A 19217-nucleotide genomic window follows, 5' to 3' on the forward strand; every position below is an offset into this window, starting at 1 on the left:
AACAACATGTCATATAACTCCTTTTATGGGGAAAAATATTAACTTATATACTGCACTATAAACAATTACAGTATATTATAAAAATAATTAATATTCATACAGAAATAATAGCACTTAAATAAACAATGTGTAAAGCTATTCATTATACAAGCATCAGACACATCAACAACAATTTTGACATGGCTCACTACCTTTCGTGATGAACTAAATAGTACTTCTATTTAACTCACGAATCCTGACAAAAAAGGTGACGACGAACAATAGAAGTGATTACCTCCATAAGAAAGAAAATAAACTTAACAATATCTGATGACACTACAGTATACTACGTTTCCTTTACCAGGTTTAGGGTCTTTACTACAGGATGGCATTTGAAGATTTTATAAAGTCAATACAGATCACAAGCATTTAAATAAGCTTTGCAATGAAAACGGAAACAACAGTTAATTTTACGCCATTATACTCAAGCTTTAAGTGAGAATAACTACTCATCCTTGTTCATATTACACAATTCTTCATATACCATCTATAAATCAACAGCGGGAACAGCTCATATTAATATTTTTTTCACAACATTAATAATAATAGTTCAATACTGTACAGTTATACCTTACTGTATTCTCTTATTTCTTTTGTGGGTAATTTCAATCTAACCTAACCTAACCTTCCTTAAATTTGACTAGAAGTTTTGGTATTAGTTGACCGAGTAGTTCAAGTCTCATATTTCTCTCAAACGCACTACGTTCAAAATGCACACTACAGTACACGTGGAGCTCTGTAAACTTCCAATGCCTACTGAGCTGGATCAGGGGGCGTGTGACATCATGCGCGCGAGTGGTGGCGTTTTCTTCCACTAGTAAGCAGACCTGGGTTTCAGGGTTCGGATCCTGAAAGGTTCCTAGTCTGAATTTTGCCCGTAGGGGAGATGTATGAACACATAGAATTAGTCAAATAAAGCGTAACACAAAAATCACTTCCAAAATGGCATTAGAATTACACCAACTTCCATAGCTGCGTTTAATAAGGAACAAAATTCTTGTAACGGTGCAAATCTGACGCATATCAGCTCAGGGGCAGATCCAGGAATATGAAAAGGGGGAGGGGGTTCAAAAAGTTGTGGGTGGGGGGTACATGGCCCCACCACCCCCTGAATTTTTTTTAAATCTGACCAATATCATGGGCATTATGAGGCAATTTTGAGGTCATGTGCACTTGATATTAAGAGATATTCTGAGATCATTAGTAATTATTTTTTACTATACAAAACCGTCTGAGTACAATACTGCATTAAAGAAAAGTATTGGAATTTTCTGATGAAAAGGAGGGGATCTTGACCCCCAGGACCCCTCCTGCAACTGCGACACCATTGATAAAATGTCCACAAGTAATGATCACTACGCCACTGACAATAATAAATACATGAAGAAAATATATAAACTAATAAGTAATGAAATATAAATGATTTAAATAAATAAAATTATAAGAAGAAAACAACACCAGAGGGAAATATTATGTGATGACAAAGTAGAAGTAAATAAACAAATAAAATTAGGAGGTAACATGCAGTAGCTAAGCCACACACACACACACACACACACACACACACACACACACACACACACACTCTTCCTCATATCCTTCACCCACACATTCAAAGTATTAACAAACAATGAATCCTTAATTTCTAGATTGGTTATATTTTCATCATGTTTCATACCAACTCCCAGTACATACCAAGTACAGTAGTTGTGGTCATTCATTCCAACACCACCGCTCTTGAGACGACTCCACCAGACACCGTTCACAATCCTTCGTCTGGCAGTATGTACCTCGAATCCCTTTGACCTCACTTGTTCACCCAGATAGCTGCTCACATTTCTTTCCTTGTCTTCCTAGAGTTTCCGTGCCTGTCATGTGCTCCCATGTCCATACCACTTTAATGTGCTCTCATCAATTCAGTTCTCGAAAGACATTCAACCCCAACTTTCAACATACATCTTCCTTCCCCCTCGTGTTCATCTTCCAAGGTTTCAAGATATTTCACAGACTGTCAACCTTCTCTGACAAGCCACAGGGACCTAAGTTAATGTAGTCTCCTTATACTCTGTAAACCCACTCCTTCCCGCCAATAATGTTCCCAGGGTTATAAATGTTCTTCTTCCTTCAGTATTCTTGTAAGTTGTAATGAGTTCGTTTTTCCTTTTTCATATTTGATACATAGTGATCATGCAGGTACTGTATTCCCCCTTCATAATGACAATACTGTAAGAATATCCTTCGCTGTCTGACACTATAAATTCACTGTTGAATGTTTTTATCACATTCTTCGACAAACACCATCATAAAATACAACCTTTCCTTTTAACTCTCACCCAGATATAGCTAACAGCACATTTATGTTAGGCGTGACAACTACTAACCATGTCTCAGTTGCGTCAAGCAGGTTACTTCATTCTTTCTTCCTCTTCTTGTACTGCTCCCTCCAGTCAGACAGATAACACTTACACGCACGATGCAAGAATGTGTTTCAGATAAGATAAACCGGGTGACGAGTAGGCGGCATACAGGCGGGAAAGGAATACCTCAAACACTTGGTTCCAACAATGACCACCAGGTGAAAACATCATGCCCAGTTGCCCACCATCCCAAGGCAAGCTCGCCGCACCACTCACAGGGAGATGTGTATCACGTTTAAAAGAAAATCAGTTGAGATTGGACCAACATATCGCTAGGAAATGGAACCAGAAGAAACGAAAATCGCTTACAATAGATTTCGTTCATGTTAGAAATATCACGTTGGCTATGACGCCACTGTGGGTGTTTATATTGGAAGCGAATCAGTTGAGGCGTTTATGAGATTGAAAATAAACATAAAACACAAAAGGGAAACCAAAATCCATTCCGCTAACTGGGAACATACAATATAATAATAATAATAATAATAATAATAATAATAATAATAATAATAATAATAGTAGTAATAATAATAATAATAATAATAATAATAATAATAGTAATAATAATAATAATAATAGTAATAATAATAATATTAATAATAGTAGTAATAATAATAATAATAATAATAATAATAATAATAATAATAATAATAATAATAATAATAATAATAGTAGTAGTAATAATAATAATAATAATAATAATAATAATAATAATAATAATAATAGTAATAATAATAATAATAATAATAGTAATAATAATAATATTAATAATAGTAGTAATAATAATAATAATAATAATAATAAATAATAATAATAATAACTAATAATAATAATAATAATAATAATAATAATAATAATAGCTGATGTTAATGAAAACATCAACAGGAGGGGTACAGGAGGGTGACACAGGTACAGGAGGGGAGACACAGGTACAGAGGGGTGACACAGGTACAGGGGGAGGTACAGGAGGGGACAGGTACACAGGTACAGGAGGGGGTGACACAGGTACAGGAGGGGAGACACAGGTACAGGAGGGGTGACACAGGTACATGAGGGGGGTGACAGGTACAGGAGGGGAGACACAGGTACAGGAGGGGGAGACACAGGTACATGAGGGGGTGACACAGGTACAGGAGGGGCACAGGTGGGAGGGGGAGACACAGGCAGGTACAGGAGGGGAGACGCAGGTACAGGATGAGACACAGGTACAGGTACAGGAGGGGAGACACAGGTACAGGAGGGGTGACACAGGTACAGGAGGGGAGACACAGGTACAGGAGGGGTGACACAGGTACAGGAGGGGAGACACAGGTACAGGAGGGGAGCCACAAGCACAAGAGACAGAGAGAGAGCAGCTGGCAGGGGGCCACACAAGCACCCGGGATAATAACATTCCTGGCAGGGCCGTCACCCTCACCACCGGGTTCAGCACTGTTTACCACATCACCGACAATTATATACAAAAACAGATTATTTGACCGGAATGTTGGTAGAGTTGTGTGTCCCTCCCTTGTTGGTTCACGATCTCTGTCACTATGAGCTTCCAATGTGCGATTAATCCTCTCCAGATATTATGCTAACTTCAAATGACAGTCACAGCGACACCGAAACTCCTTGAATTCTTAAAACTTGTCTCTTGTAAGAAATAAACATCTAGTGGACGGTGATCGTTAACCTTACTATTAAAACTAATACAATTTTGACCTATAATAATGACAGATAATTTTCGTAATAATTTTCTTGACAGGTCAGGCAGGTTACATATTGCTGCCGAAAAAGTTAAAATTGAAAGCGTCATGCTTCCAAACGGCTTTACATCAGAGATGAAGTTGTCAAGTCACTTAGTTGGGGTATCCTTGGTATATCCTTGAAGCATCTTCCTTTTGTTCATAATATTATAACACTATACTGACACTAAACCCGACAAACACGAATACAAGACCTGAATGGATCGAGCAAATTAGAATCATTGACAATTAAGTGGACCATAACTAAAGTTTAACCGCCTCACAATTTCCCAGCCAACACGAGTTACTAAATGCACACATATTATACTGTAGGTCGGATGGTATCGTAACACATGTGGAAATTAGAGAAGTAAAATCAAAAGACGAGTCACAGAAGCCAGATGTCGCTTTAGAAAACTATACAGTAGATATTCAAAAGCAACAAATCCTCTGCCAAAAAAAAAAAAATAGTGTTCGACCAGTGCAGCGACCAGTACAGTATTGGCAGACCGACGGATGCAATACAAGGCGGATGACTACAAAAAATAATAATAGTAAAACATAAATACATAAATAAAAAAATAAATCTCCAAACTCCTGAAAGAAGCAAGGTAAGGCGTATATCCTTGTGTTAACACGTGGAGGCAGTGTGAGACAAAGAATGGGTGAGGTTTCTGAACATAAGCACAGGATCTCGGGTAAATGGTTTATGGAATTACAGCGGCAGCAGACAGACCATAATAATAAGAACATATCATTAGTATAGACCGAGGAGGCCTTTATATGGATCTCCTGGCGTAAGATAATACTACTCAGTGAAAGACAAGGGAGTCTAAAAACAGTTCCAGCAAAATCAACTATATTGAATTCTTCGGATCACCTGTTCTTCGGATCACCTGTTCTTCGGATCACCTGTTCTTCGGATCACCTGTTCTTCGGATCACCTGTTCTTCGGATCACCTGTTCTTCGGATCACCTGTTCTTCGGATCACCTGTTCTTCGGATCACCTGAAGACTCTCCACCTCAGCTTAATTCACCGAAGGATTAACCACCCAAACACTATATATGGGGATAAGGTTATGTTAGGTTAGGTTAGGTTGGCATTAGGTTAGGTTAGGATAGTTAAGGTTAGGTAAGCGTTAGGGTAGGTTAGGTTTGGGTATGTTAGGTTAGGTTGGCGTTAGGGTAGGTTAGATTAGGTTGACGTTAAGTTGGGTTTGGTTAGGGTTGTTAATCTTTAGGTGAAATAAGCTAGGTGATAAAGATTTACCAAACGATCCAATTCTTCTAAAAGGTTGAGGTAATATCTGGGTTTTCCTTGGTGACTGGCTGAGTACACCACACTCTCTGTCTCTTATACCACACACACACACACACACACACACACACACACACACACACACACACACACACACACACACACACACACACACACACACACACACACACACACACACACACACACACACACACACACACACACACACACACACACACACACATACACTGTACCTTCATCCATGTAAATACTAGATTATGAGAGAATAGAAACTGAAGAAATTAAACGCTAAAATCCCTGTTCAAGCGGTTGATAGAGAGGAAATACGAGAAAATAGAGGAATAAAAAGTTTTGAGATGTCACAAACAGACCACGAGCTGTCACGTCATGGTAACCGACTAAACAAAAGGGGGTACACACAGCCCAGTCTATGATACCATGAAAGTATTGCCATGGGATACTCACAAATACAGAGAGAGAGAGAGAGAGAGAGAGAGAGAGAGAGAGAGTCGAAGCCGTGCAGCCAGATTTTGAGCCTTTGTACACGGTGCCGAAAGAGGTAACTGAGCACCCAAAATGAACACTACGGCTTCCAGGTATCACATAAGAGGATCAAAATGTAATCCTTGGGCGCCAGATCGGTGTGAACTTACGTGAGCCGTCCAAGACTTTCACACTCCGCTGCCCGTACACACCTGAAAATGTTCAGATAAGGAACTTTAGAGATTTTTGTTCAACTAAAATACAACGTAGTACATGTGTGTATCATTTCAGGAATTATTTTATGGTTTTACTCAAGATACATGATGTTTTACTCAAGATACATGATGTTTTACTCAAGATATATGATGTTTTACTCAAGATACATGATGTTTTACTCAAGATACATGATGTTTTACTCAAGATACATGATGTTTTACTCAAGATACATGATGTTTTACTCAAGATACATGATGTTTTACTCAAGATACATGATGTTTACTCAAGATACATGATGTTTTACTCAAGACACATGATGTTTACTCAAGATACATGATGTTTACTCAAGATACATGATGTTTACTCAAGATACGTGATGTTTTACTCAAGATACATGATGTTTTACTCAAGATACATGATGTTTTACTCAAGATACATGATGTTTACTCAAGATACATGATGTTTTACTCAAGACACATGATGTTTACTCAAGATACATGATGTTTACTCAAGATACATGATGTTTACTCAAGATATATGATGTTTTACTCAAGATACATGATGTTTTACTCAAGATGCATGATGTTTTACTCAAGATACATGATGTTTACTCAAGATATATGATGTTTTACTCAAGATACATGATGTTTTACTCAAGATACATGATGTTTTACTTAAGATACGTGATGTTTTACTCAAGATACATGATATTTACTCAAGATACATGATGTTTTACTCAAGATACATGGTGTTTTACTCAAGATACATATTTTACTCAAGATACATAATATTTACTCAAGATACATGATATTTACTCAAGATACATGATGTTTTACTCAAGATACATGATGTTTACTCAAGATACATGATATTTACTCAAGATACATGATGTTTTACTCAAGATACATAATGTTTACTCAAGATACATGATATTTACTCAAGATACATGATGTTTTACTCAAGATACATAATATTTACTCAAGATACATGATATTTACTCAAGATACATGATATTTACTCAAGATACATGATGTTTTACTCAAGATACATAATGTTTACTCAAGATACAAGATATTTACTCAAGATACATGATGTTTTACTCTTTTTCTCACAGATACATTTGTGTGTGTGTGCGTGTGTCAGCGCCATCACTCCCCTCCCACACATGCATCTACATATTTGGTACCATTGGAATCGCCTTGACCCATTGAGAGATAATTAGATATTTATGTACATAGATAAACTGGCTACAGTATTCAACAGTTAATTTAGTACAAGAATATTACCCACTCAACGATTCAGAAATAATCACATACTGGGACACGAAGGATCAGGGGATATGGAACAAATTCTTTCTGACATTTTCAAGGCTAACATGACTGACGCCCTCATACCAGCTAACCTTTGAGAACTATACCCGCTCCAGCTGGCTTGTGGACAGAAGGGTATAGAGATGTATGTCTATCTTTATACCTTGGTGGATAGACCAGTTTTCGCTTTGCCAGTGGGTGAGTGGACCAGTATTCTACTTTCTTATTACCTGTTTGATGGTAAGAGAAGAACACTTTAAGCTCACTTTCGTGTATTTTGGGATGAAGTCTCTACACCTGTACCTTCACCTTGTTCAATGACATTACAGTGTTAAGGCTGGTAGGTTATTGTCACTATATAATGTATTCTCTTGTCTAGTCAAACCTAACATCTTGCTTCACCTCGTGGTTGCTCAGTCTTTTCAGGAAGGTTAAACACTTTTGAGGACCCAACCACCTGCTTAAGAAAGCTGTTCCTTAACGTCCACACGACGCAGTAAAAAATTAAAACCAACGATTAACTTGTGGCTACAGGTTTAACATTGTGCCTGAGTGTCAGGTAATAAGAGTCCACAATACAGTACTGTAGATGAAAAAGGAAGAGAAATTTTACTTAAATAAAAGATAATTATGCTTGTTGTACCCAGCAGCTTTGTCCGCCACTCACATATTATGTGAGTTTACTCCTAGTTGTTTTTCGTTGACTGGAATCTGGATCACATTTCTGAGTCGAGTCACAAAAGTTCATTACCATACAGTTTTTGTTTTTAGAACTATTCTGAATATTTTTTTGTCGAGTTTGATTTAGAAGTAATTTTTGTATCGAGGCGTAGTCAATCATTTAGGTACATTCTTACTTTTTAAGTTACGAGGAATATACACCCTGAGAACCCCTGAGAATTTAAACTCAAGACGCTAGAATTTTTTTCCAATTTTGCTTGCCAGAGATGATATGATTGTGGGTCTAAGTTACTTATATTTCTAAGACTTACATTACCACTGGTTGAGGATAAATATTACAATAATTAGCCAAGAGTGTACCCAGAAAGGCTCTTGTAAATTATGGCACACACCGCCAGGCTTTGGTGGGGTTGTTGTCGGCGAAAGTTACCAGTTCAAAGCAACGTGGGTATCACCTGGCGGCTGGGCAGAATTTATCGTTATTTCAGGACAACTTTAAAATATAAAACTATGTTTGCATTTCAGACTTTACACTATTGTTGTGTTAATGTATTTGTAAATCTTCCTACACACACAGACACACGAACAACTGAACACATCACACTCACCCACACGCTCACATAAACACCATCTCAAGCCAACTGTCGTCACATATTTTCCAAGTATAAATATATACATAACAGCCGCTGTTAGTGAGTACAAAAACAACCAGAAGGAATCGATGCCTAAAATATTCTTATTGTAACATGAACAATAATGTAAATACATAGAGGCATTTGATAGCTTAGTAAAATTTTGGATATTAAAATAAAGCAGAAGCCACCAGCCAGGGGGTCCAACTTGCAACTAAATAATTACGTCAGATAAACTGTACTGTACTTGTACATTACCAGTGAACAAAATTATGGTATATGATAGTAGACACGAACCTACCAGGCCTAACGATCATAATTTGGGTCGTATTCTAAGACACAAGCAACGACTCACTGAACATTCGTACTATGACCAAACTAACCTCGTATCGGTGAAAGCCATTTCTGTGGTACAAAAGCTACGCATACCCAGCCATCTAGCAAAGTCAAACTAAGAGGCATTACCCGGGTCTGTGGCCACTTCCTATAAAAATCTAATGGCTAACGTGTGGAGAGAAGACTTTTTACGACGCCATCAGTAGATAAGAGACTCGTGTGGCCTACACCAAGGTCTGAAGCAGTGGTCCCCAAACTGTAGTTAGCGGCAGCGGAACAATATTATGGAGCCCACGAGGGTTTATTAGAAAACTGTGAATTATTTGGAATTCTTTATAAGAGTGAAATTAATGAAAATATGTAATAACTTGATACAACTGTCGTGTACAGGATGTGTGTATTTACCCCAGACCGGGCCCAGAGGGAGAGCCAGCCTTCTCACTGGGGTAAATACACACGTCCTGTCCAAGAGTAAATGTAAAAAGTATTTAACTGGTAACAGTTAGATGTGTAAAACTGTAAATAACTACAGTATACTCTTATATGCTTTTTTTTAATATAGATACAAAGTTTTGGCGCCCTCCACTATAGTTACAATGATAAACGTGGGCCAGAGCCTACAAAAGGTTGGGGACCACTGGCTCTAAAGAATACAAGGTCGACCCAGGAGGAACTTTGGTGACGTCAGTGGGAGAATACCCTCAACTCTGGTCCTTGGGGGTCTCACTGGAGGACTGTTCTACATTACAGGACGCGGGAAAAATATTTATACAACATTTTATTTCCATTAACTCCGTATATAATTATTTTATTGCAATGAATTTTGGATTATCTTATGCGGACAATTCTCCTGAAGACGATGGTATGTTCAGATTGTGTTATAATGTCGCATAATTTAATAATAATGGGGAACAAAGCAAAGAGAAACTTTTGCAACTTTAAATTCCCTTCACTGAAAAACACAGACATGCGTCCACGAGCAGTACAATTGCAGGGCATTTCACACAGATTGAAATGCAGTCATAAAAAAAGCGAGAAAAACAAAAACAGGATTAGCTGCCTTTGCCACGATCGCTAACGAGTTGTATGTGGAGTGAGAGAAGTGTCCAACACAGCTGACAGGAATAGACTGATGCCCTGGGCGATGAAGAACCGCCAGACCGCCATCCTGTCCATCATGTGACGTCATACACAAGGAGAGACCAGTTTTCGCCCGAGAATAAGTTGACCTGGTATTCTTTAGACCTTGGTTGGCAATATTCTTGACCGTCTTCGATTTCCCCAGCAGTATTTAAGTACTCATTCCCACGTGGGGGAGTATATATAATTTAAATTAGTGGTCTAAATGTGCATATTTATCATTTTAAGTAACATTTGGACAAGTATCAGTGAGGATAATTTTCATACACGTTCAACCAACAAACAAAAACATGAAAAAATACTCGAAAAACTCGTGCCTCTACACTACAGCCATAACAATTAGTCGTAAACAACCTCCTTCATCAAATGTAACTACAGTATATAGTTGTTGTGTTAAGCCTCGCAGACAGCCCTCCACTATACAGTAGTCTATCACGTCCAAACTAAGGTCTAAACTTGATCACCCAGATAATATAAGGCAACTAACGGCTAAGAACAAGGTCTGAACCACATGAAGATTAACCCCCAGTTTATTTCACCCTAACCTAACCTAACCTAACCTATCTTAACCAGGCCTTCACTTGTCGTGGCTCCGGTTACTAGGGAGGGGGGGGGGTGTAGCAATTACTGCTCGGACTGTACCAATGACAAGACAGCCTGAAGAAGGGAATCCAGGACAAAAAGTCACAAGAAAAAAGTCAGAAAAAAGGCACGGAAAAACCTATCCTAACCTAACCTAACCTACGTGCAATGCCATCATATATATATTGTGTTGTCAATGTGTACAAGTCATGTGACTTTTTTCCTGTGACTTCCGTTCACCGAAGCAGGTAGTGTGCTGCGTCATTATCCTGCTTGTATTAAACTTGTGTTCTTAAAGGAATCTAAAAATAAACTTAACCTGGAACACATACACGCACCTGCACTATGCCTGCTTTTTCTCTTTGATAATTTTAAAGAGAACAATCATAACTGAGTACAGTAGCAGTGATAAACAAATGGGTGGTCTTTGAAATGTTATATTTTAATAATCATATTAAAGAAAATATTCCGATGATACCAAGAACTTGTGAATTAGCGAATAAATAAATTAAAACATCATTTTCAAAACAACTGTGATTCGAAGCAAATCGGCAATAAAGAATAGTAACTCGAATCGCAGGCGACATGTTACTCACGTCTCTTAAAAAAAAAAACCCGCACATGATAAAATAATTATAACACACACACACACACACGGTAAATAAACATGCAGATAGCTATAGACAAATATGTAAGCTTAGAGTGTGACAGTCATAGTGAGGGTCACGTGATGGGGAGTGTGACACAGTGGTGGGGGAGTGTGGCCATTACAGCAGAAGGAAGTGACCACTCACTGTACAGTTATTTTGGACACCTTCCGACATGTGCTTCACCGGGAATCCCCAACATTCTGGACCTCTTACTCTCCCTGTCTTACTCTCCCTCTCTTTCTCTCCCTCTCTTTCTCTCCCTCTCTTACTCTCCCTCTCTTACTCTCCCTCTCTTTCTCTCCCTCTTTTTCTCTCATTGCAGTTTCTTTACTCCCTCTTTTTGTTTATCTAACTGTCTATTTATCATTATCTCCATTAACACGTTGTTTCACGGGGAAGGGAAGGCCGTAAAGGAGGTTAATACTAATAATACGAGTACCGTATGTAACTACTGGCCAGAGTGTGTCATGAGGGCCAGGTCGCCACTAACCCGTCTTGGCGCACACCACCACCATCGACTCCCAGCTTGAAAACAACTTGATTACACATTAACCTTCCAACTCTGAACACATAAACATCCGGGATACTTGGACGAAGCTGATACACAGAGCAAAAAGTACACGCTCCGGCGTGATGATAACAAAGTTCTCTATGTTAAAAAAATTCTTAATATGGTTATAAAAATGGGCAGCCCTAACAGTTCCAGCCTGACCATTGGCATTGGGACCCATTAGGATTGGAGTCCTTTAAGTTTAAGGACAATTAAGATTGGGCTGCATTAGGGTTAAAGACCATTAAGACTAGAATTCATTATAAATGGGCACCGACCATGAAGCTCAGTAAGGTTACAGTGATTAGTCATTTCATATCATCTCTCTCCCCCCATGTGAGTCTTGTCTTCACGTACCCTAGCACCTCCCCTCCTCTCCCTGCCCCTCCTGAGGATAAACTTCCTCCCTTACGTAACTAAGTTTACAGGTGGATGTGGAGGTGTTTACCTAAGACAACAATGGGATCACAGCCTGTCACCGCCCTCAGTCCTTCTCCCTCAACTCCCTCACCCTACATCACGTATGTATGTATCCGCGACTCTTCCAGGAAAAATTTAAAATTGATTGTGTGCCACTTGTACACCTGGAGTAAGCTGGTTGTTGGTGAGAGTAGACCACAAGAGTCACAGCTGGCGGAGATGGTGTTGTTGACTGTGAGGTGAGTTACATCACGACGGGAGCTCCGGCCACCAACTGTTTCACTCCCAGCGGTAACACAGGCAATCTGGTGCCAATTGTTGTGACAAACACCACACTTCTCGCCCACCTCCTTTTGCCCTCATGTTCCTAACTAGCTGAAGGGATCAGCACATGTATGTGTGGTAGTCTCAAGTTAATTCATACAGGATTAAAGTGTAAAATAAGATCGTGCATAAATTCGAGGAAGAAAAAGAGTCGTTTGCGACATACCTCAAGAATCTGCCACTGGCGGTGTCCTACTTCCTGACCTGGTATGATCCTAATGTGCCCCAACACTGATAATGCTCACGCCAAACAGGAAGTTATCTTTGCCAATTATCATATACCATTTGACTGAGAAGGTCTAGCGTGTGGGTGTAGTTATCAAACGGCAAGTTGTGCGTCAACAGCCAAATACCATCATGTGTGTATGTGTGTGTGACCACCACACCAACCTCACACTCACACCCTACTTGTTCACCCTAAATATACCTAACACACATTCCTGCATCATCCTCATACCTAACTTTAACCTAACAGGAAAAGTGGTTCACTTATCTGTAGATAAAAATTGAGCCAAGTTAAAGAAGTGTTGTGCACGTCATAAGAGTATCACCCGACCGGGGATCACCGATCCAACACATTAGGGTTTATAAACCAAGTGAAGGCTATTATGACAACCGTTCAAAATAACATTTGGAAATTCAAAGTGAATGTAGTCTGTCTACACATCTAGCTGGCACGTCGTCAGGTGCTGATGCTTGGCTTGTCTATAACCTTTGCTGCCGGCCAGAAATATCTTCTGTCCTTCGTGTCTCCAACATCAGCTGATGGCTAATGTCTCCTCGGACAGGATTGCCACACTGTTTGCCACTCACTTTTACATACACAGAGGTGGTACTTCTGCACTCGTGGAAAAATCGGAATGTCAGTCGATCACCGAGCAAACATGACTAAGCCTAATTCTCCTCTCATGCCTTCTTGTACAGTCAGTATCCAACCTCTGCTGGAGGCCACTCTCTGGGGTCAACAGCGAGGAACACATCATAATTAACACATTTAGTAACGAGAACCTAAAAGATTTGTCCTCAATTATAAAGAATTATTTTCTTACAATTGTATTTACACAATTAGCGAAACAGGTTTAGTAATAAACAACACGGTATTATGTTAGTGTCTTAAAACGCGTTGGTATTATGATTAACCAAACGTCCTTCACTTGTGGTATTTGCTTCCAGATATGTAAAATTCCATCGTTCAATAAAAAGGTCAACGTATTTACCAGTGTGTCACGAGGGCATAACGGCGTGCAGAGGACGTCTCCCGACCTGCTACTTGGTCTTGGCACCTGATTATTTCCGCGCAGACTTGGTGACAAAGGTTGGCCGAGGCCGCCTGGGTATAGTGATAGTGAGGCAGTGGGCAAGATCTGGGCCACGCAGCCAATCTGACGCCTCACACTGCTCTTACACATGTCATTACCATAAACTGGTGGCAAGTGTCACACAACATTGACTTCCATGATAAATCAGCCATCTACTATGAGGTACAATAACGCTATTAAAATAAGTACATAAAAAATAACTACAGGACAATTAGGAAACAATGTCTCTGTTTCGCGTCAACCATAACAAACTGTCAGTAATCAACTTCCAGGAAAGTATCGTATGTAAACGGTTATTATGCAACTCTTACACTTCACCACAATAAATATGTAACCTAATCAAAGATGTGGGACACAGATCAATATTGAGTTACGCACATATTTGAAGTCTAAGAGGACTATAAAAGTAAAATAAACCAAACTTCAGTGATAAAGACTACCATTTAATTAATGTGAGATCTTACGGGCAATCAAAGCTCTAATGGTTTATGGTAACACCTGTACACAACTCGGTAACTATAACCAGTTTCTTACATTAACAACGATTATTTTGAGACCTGACTAAAACCCCTTAAAAGGAATAGCAGTAACCTCAATATTCTGACGCCATGAACTGTGAATTCCAATAGCATAGATAATGTAGGTGAGTGTTATTGTAAACATATAATAACCACAGCTTACACAATACCACACACCAAGCTGAAAGACAACTACTTCTCAGCAGGTAATCACGTCTCCAACAATATTACCATTTCCAATTACACGCATCTATTATATGTGTTGTAAAGCCACTTATCAGTTGGCTGTGGTACTGGCAGTTATATTCTAAACATGTATTCAGGTGCAGAATCTTCGTCCAGGACACACTGTAAATTATTACTCAAGCCACAAGATTCCTTACGTCAGGGGCCAATGCTGTGACGCTGTGATGGCTGTTGACGACTTGGACTAATGCAACTTGTATATATTGGGATATTGTTACTACATACTGGTAACTCTTACATGTAAATAACAACTAATCTTTTGTTAAAACTAATGCAGCTTCAAAGAATATTAATGACTTAAACACAGCGTTACATATCGTATATAAACCTACTGTTCCAAGTGATAATTATTATCGTACAATATTATTTTTCACTTACACTTAGTTTTACTGTCAGGCAATAGTAAAAAATCGAAAATCGACGAATTACAATTAAGCATTGACTGCTCATACTTTTGTGGTAAAGGTCGAGCATCGTGGATAAATCCCATACGTCTACATAAACCAATATGTCATCATCAACTAAACTAGATCAGTCACTTTGAACCAGTATAAAATACGGTGTGGAGACCATCACACACACACACACACACACACACACACACACACACACACACACACACACACACGAGCATATTAGCCGAAATTCAATAAATCATAACAATCATCACGCATCAAGGAGCTGTATCAACACGGTGAACAGGATCAAGGTTCTCGAAGGATCTTAACGACAAATACTCGTAGTTGATGACGTAACAACTAGTTGACTAACACTAAAACACAAACTAACTTACAGAAACAACATATAATTGACACCTTAACTAGATACGTTCTCTTAACACTAGATATAATCAACGTACAGAATTATGGAAATATTCTATACGCTCAATTTAGTCAATATGTGATGTTTCCCTGAACGAATCTAGTTAAGAGTCTCGGTGTAATTTGAATGTTATTTTGGGCATAATCTTATTCGACCTTATGTCAACCAGTCAGGTAGATTGTCACATCTACAGCCTCTAGGTACGAAGAAAATTAACCTAACCTAACCTAGCCTGACCTGACCTAATATAGCTATGTTTTAGTATGAGAATCCAAGTCCGGGTGCTGGTCGGTCCTGGATCCGGGAAAATTAATTGGAGCCCTAATAACCAAACAAGAGGGAAGTCAGAAGTGTCAGCTGGGCCATGGTGACTACACTCTGCATGGCCTGACACACCCCTGAGTTCTTACATCAATTTTTCCAACACAAATTTCATCATATGATCCCTACATCAGTTTCAAATTGACAGTTTCAACACATTTTAACATCAGTTTTAATCTAAGTTTCACCACGTATAATTATGCGTTTCAACGTGTTTCATCACCAGTTTCATTAATGTGTTTCACTACCATCGCAATATGTTTTCAGTCTGTTTCACCATCAATTTAATGTTTCAAACTGTTTCACCACCAGTGCCATTATTAGCGTCAAACACCAGTCTCAACAGGATACGACCGGTGTCCCAACTCAAACCTCTGACGTCATCCATCCAGAACTGCTGACATCTTGCATCTCAGTGGTTGTTACGTAACCTTATTTTTTGTATAATATGTAGAGAGAAGCGTCATTTTTGCTCTGGTAAGATGACACCTTCTCTATAGTACAGTATACCTATACACTAGTGACTAGTTCACAGTGAAGCACTACTGTAAGCGAAGGTGACTGAAGGAATACGAACATACGAGAATGTGAATGTTTATAATAATAATATTATTTATTATTACTATTATTATTATTATTATTAGTATTATTATTATTATTATTATTATTATTATTATTATTATTATTATTATTATTACGAATGCTTGAATTATTATTATTACTATTAATGTTTAGGTTATTATTATTATAATTATTATTATTATTATTATTATTATTAGTAGTAGTAGTAGTAGTAGTAGTAGTAGTAGTAGTATTTCTTCCAGTTGTTTGAGTTATTTTCCATTGTGTATTATCTACATTTGTCCTATTTTCCCTCTTAATTTACTCTCCTCATTATTTACTTCTTTTCTTTGGGGTTACTCTGAGATATCTCTCTTACACAATACTGATAGAGGGATATATAATAATAAAGACAGATCAGATATATAAAAACGCCATTTTTTATACAAATTCCTCGCTTTAATAATATTCAGACTTCAAATGTTTATACAAATCAAATTAATTTTCTTTCAAGGGTTTATTTTTCAATCTCATTCTGTTGATTTTGTTTATATAGTCGAAATATCTACAGAATCCAACTAACCAATCTAGCAAGAACAGCATAACGATAAATTGACTAAGTTTCCATCGTATGAATGTGACTTTTGACTGAACTCAACTAAAAATGCTTCTGAGACAAGTTAGTTTTCAATATAATAGGTCAACCGTCTCGTTAACCGGAAAGATAACAAGGCAAACATATAATCAATATATCTGGATAACACTCGCCAAGAAAACGAGCTTACACACACACACACACACACACACACACACACACACACACACACACACACACTAGTTGCAACCCCAGCAGAAGATGATGGTCTTGGAGCGGAAATTGAGGCCCCAGAATGTAGTGAAGAAGGAGGAGAGGAAGGCAAGGACGGTGAGTTGTGCTGACCCATGCTGCCTGCCCACATGGTCCCCTTCCCTTCCCTTCCCTTCCTTCCTTCCTTCCTCATTGATCTAAACTCGACTGTGGTGGAGTTTTAAATCATCTACATCTCTCCTCGTAACTTATTTATGGTACGACCTTTGGGAAGTACAGTACAACTACTACACACATTACTGTTAGTGTATCTAGGTTAAGGCAGGACACATTTATGATACTATCACGACACGGGAAACTCTCTCTCTCTCTCCCTCTCTCTCTCTCTCTCTCTAGGCAAATGTGTGAGAGAGAGAGAGAGAGAGAGAGAGAGAGAGAGAGAGAGAGAGAGAGAGACGAACAGAATCCATGGCCAAGCAGAACAAGTACAAGAGATCATCGTTCTTAAAATCAAATTCGAGCTGAATTTTACAGAACGAAAACCCCGGTAAAAACAGGTGACAGAAATACCTCATTTAATTGCATATATTATGTATATTATAGAGGAAATAACTTCAATAAAGTCCAAATTTTGCAACGAAGACAAATTTTATATATCTTTAACCGCTGAGTACAATAACATGCACCTCGAGTAGGATAACTTAACCCTTTCAGTACGATAACTTAACCCCATAATTACGACAATATAAATCATATGGTCATGTATGGATATAGGAATTTTATAGTTTGATCAGTGATGGAACAAGAAATTTTAATATAATATATATAATAAAAAATATTTGCAAGTATGGGAAATATATTTAAAAAATAATCAGATACCGATTTGAAAAAGCTTTATTATATGATCAGATAAACGAAAAAGACCTTTAAAAAAATAGAATAAATATGATTTTTTTTATTACATTATCCCACAAGATAAAGTTCAGGTCCTTAAAATATTGAGCTAACATGAAAAAAAAAAACTCAATAAAAGAAAGTTCAAGTTATTTAAGGGAAACGAAAAAGGAAAAAAAAAAACAATTAGGGACAGACAACTAACACTCGTGCTATTTGTAGACGCATAATAAAAACAAAGACTTCATAAAAACTCCCCAGAAAAAAATTATACAAGACAAAAGAACTCAGAGCACACTTTATTTTTCCCAACAAAGATGATTTTACGGTATTTAATATCAAACAATGAAAAGACGAGGAAAATAGATGACAGGTGCAAGGTTTGGTCCTGACGGGGATACAAAGGTGTACCACAAGTGCCTGGGAGGACACAGCGCCACAATAATGGTTCAGCTGGACACATTAACCCCCTCATTCACCCTGGCTCTGGCTCACCGGTCTACACACAGAGCCACACACGTCACACAGAGCCACACACGTCTGTACCCACAAGGTCCCAACCTCACCACGTTATATTTCGTCAGCTAAAACGGGGCCCATATGTATGATATTCATAGAAAGTTTATATGTATGATATTCATTAAAATGTTAAAGAGAAAGGCTAAATAATATATTTTTACACACACACACACACACACACACACACACACACACACACACACGTCGACGCCAAAAAAAAATATTACCAAGTTTACCCACCAGAATGTCTCACGACTCAACACACCTCACAAAGCTAAGGTGAACGTCCTTTTATATTATCCAAGTTCCCTTGACCTTTGTACATAAGGTTAATTCAGTTCAAGACTAGACACTGTACACATAGAGACATCCCAAAGTCGGCATTATCTAGGCCCAATACTTTGAACTTTGACCCTGACATT

General features: G+C 38.3%; 1 protein-coding gene across 3 annotated transcripts in view; it reads right to left on the reverse strand.

Annotated features, from left to right (window-relative positions):
• LOC121872593 (ubiquitin carboxyl-terminal hydrolase 2-like) overlaps nucleotides 1-19217 on the reverse strand; it is a 181296-nt gene that overhangs the window by 124093 nt on the left and 37986 nt on the right. The window lies entirely within an intron of this gene.

This window comes from Homarus americanus, unplaced genomic scaffold (genome assembly GCF_018991925.1).
Source record: "Homarus americanus isolate GMGI-L3 unplaced genomic scaffold, GMGI_Hamer_2.0 scaffold39155, whole genome shotgun sequence".
In the NCBI taxonomy this organism is placed as follows: Eukaryota; Metazoa; Arthropoda; class Malacostraca; order Decapoda; family Nephropidae; genus Homarus; species Homarus americanus.